Source organism: Asterias amurensis, chromosome 13, assembly GCF_032118995.1.
Source record: "Asterias amurensis chromosome 13, ASM3211899v1".
Lineage (NCBI taxonomy): Eukaryota > Metazoa > Echinodermata > Asteroidea > Forcipulatida > Asteriidae > Asterias > Asterias amurensis.
The window spans coordinates 7,707,501-7,710,000 of NC_092660.1; the positions used below are offsets into that span (position 1 = coordinate 7,707,501).

Genomic DNA, 2,500 nt, shown 5'->3' on the forward strand with positions numbered 1-2,500 from the left:
AACAACAACAACAACAAACAATAACAATAACAATAACAATAACAATAACAATAACAATAACAATAACAATAACAATAACAATAACAATAACAATAACAATAACAATAAAACAATAACAATAACAATAACAATAACAATAACAATAACAATAACAATAACAATAACAATAACAATAACAATAACAATAACAATAACAATAACAATAACAATAACAATAACAATAACAATAAACAATAACAATAACAATAATAATAATAATAATAATAATAATAATAAATAATAATAATAATAATAATAATAATAATAATAATAATAATAATAATAATAATAATAATAATAATAATAATAATAATAATAATAATAATAATAATAATAATAATAATAATAATAATAATAATAATAATAATAATAATAATAATAATAATAATAATAATAATAATAACGACAACGACAACGACAACGACAACGACAACGAGAGCATGAAGACGTGGCGAACAACTTTGACAGCAAACGATGATAATCTGGGCAAGGTATGCATAAGAAGAGGTATTTTCCAAGGTCACTCTCTGTCTCTGCTGCTGTTTGTTCTTGCACTGATGTCCCTGTCGATGATTCTAAGGAAGGTGACTGCAGGTTATGTAATGAAGATGGACGGATGTAAGATCAACCATCTGCTTTTTATGGACGATTTGAAGTTGTTTGCGAAGAATGAGGCCGAGATCGACCTCTTTGGTGCAGACCGTCAGGATTTTCAGTGATGACATCGGGATGCAGTTCGGTCTGGAGAAATGTGCTTCAATGACCATGAAGAGGGGGAATCCGATGGCATTGCTCTGCCAGATGGTGCACAGTTGAGGGCTTTGGGTGAGGAGGAGAGTTATCGGTATCTTGGTGTACTTGAATCGGACCATGTCCTTCACAAGAAATCAAAGGTAAGGCTGAAGGCAGAATACATCAGGCGTGTAAAGAAATGTTTGAAGTCTAAACTAAACGGGGGAACATGATTAAGGCGATTAACACATGGGCGGTGTCTTTGATGAGGTACAGTGCGGGTATTGTCGAGTGGACTAAGGAAGATATAGATGTCACTGACAGGGGGACAAGAAAACTAATGACCATGCATGGCATGCTACACCCGCTAACACCCGTGTTAACATCGAGCGCAGAAGCTTGCATTGTCATGTCAGGAGGACCGAGGAGAGCTTGTTGAAAGTTGCACAAAGGTACACGAAGGCAGACGAAGTTGGGCCGAAGGAGTACAAGAGGGGGAAAGCAAGGAGGAAAGACATCAATATTGGAGGAACAAACCACTTCATGGCCGGTTCTTGAGGTGTACTGAGGAAGTGGCCAGCAGCAAGTCATGGAATTGGTTAAAGTCACCTGGAAGTGGTATTTTTTTCAAAATAAAGCTTTTGTCACTAATATATGTGTTTTGATGAGTGGAATGTGAATAAACAGTTAACTAAGGTTTAACAAAATCAGTTCTTATGTTATTTACAAATTTAAGAGTAGACCCCGACCCGAGAGGGCGCTGTTCGTGACGTCAATCGAGGCAGACTTTGCCTGTAATGCGTAGAGTAAAACACAATTGCAAAGTACATGTACGGACCAAGTCGTGAGTTTTGTACGTTTCGGCATAGCCGACCAGGTGTATTGCTGCTGAATGCAGAAAAAACACTTTTTGAAATGTACCAACTCACGACTTGGACGTACATGTACTTTGCACGTGTGTTTTACTATACGCATTGCAGGCAAAGTTTATTATTATTATTATTATTATTATTATTATTATTATTATTATTATTATTATTATTATTATTATTATTATTATTATTATTATTATTATTATTATTATTATTATTATTATTATTATTATTATTATTATTATTATTATTATTATTATTATTATTATTATTATTATTATTATTATTATTATTATTATTATTATTATTATTATTTATTATTTATTATTATTATTATTATTATTATTATTATTATTATTATTATTATTATTATTATTATTATTATTATTATTATTATTATTATTATTATTATTATTATTATTATTATTATTATTATTATTATTATTATTATTATTATTATTATTATTATTATTATTATTATTATTATTATTATTATTATTATTATTATTATTATTATTATTATTATTATTATTATTATTATTATTATTATTATTATTATTATTATTATTATTATTATTATTATTATTATTATTATTATTATTATTATTATTATTATTATTTATTATTATTATTATTATTATTATTATTATTATTATTATTATTATTATTATTATTATTATTATTATTATTATTATTATTATTATTATTATTATTATTATTATTATTATTATTATTATTATTATTATTATTATTATTATTATTATTATTATTATTATTATTATTATTATTATTATTATTATTATTATTATTATTATTATTATTATTATTATTATTATTATTATTATTATTATTATTAT

General features: G+C 25.4%; 1 pseudogene; it reads left to right on the forward strand.

Moving 5' to 3' along the window:
- Positions 1-788: 788 nt before the first annotated feature.
- The window catches only part of LOC139946239 (monocarboxylate transporter 12-like), a 34,717-nt pseudogene continuing 33,005 nt past the window's right edge, over positions 789-2,500 (forward strand).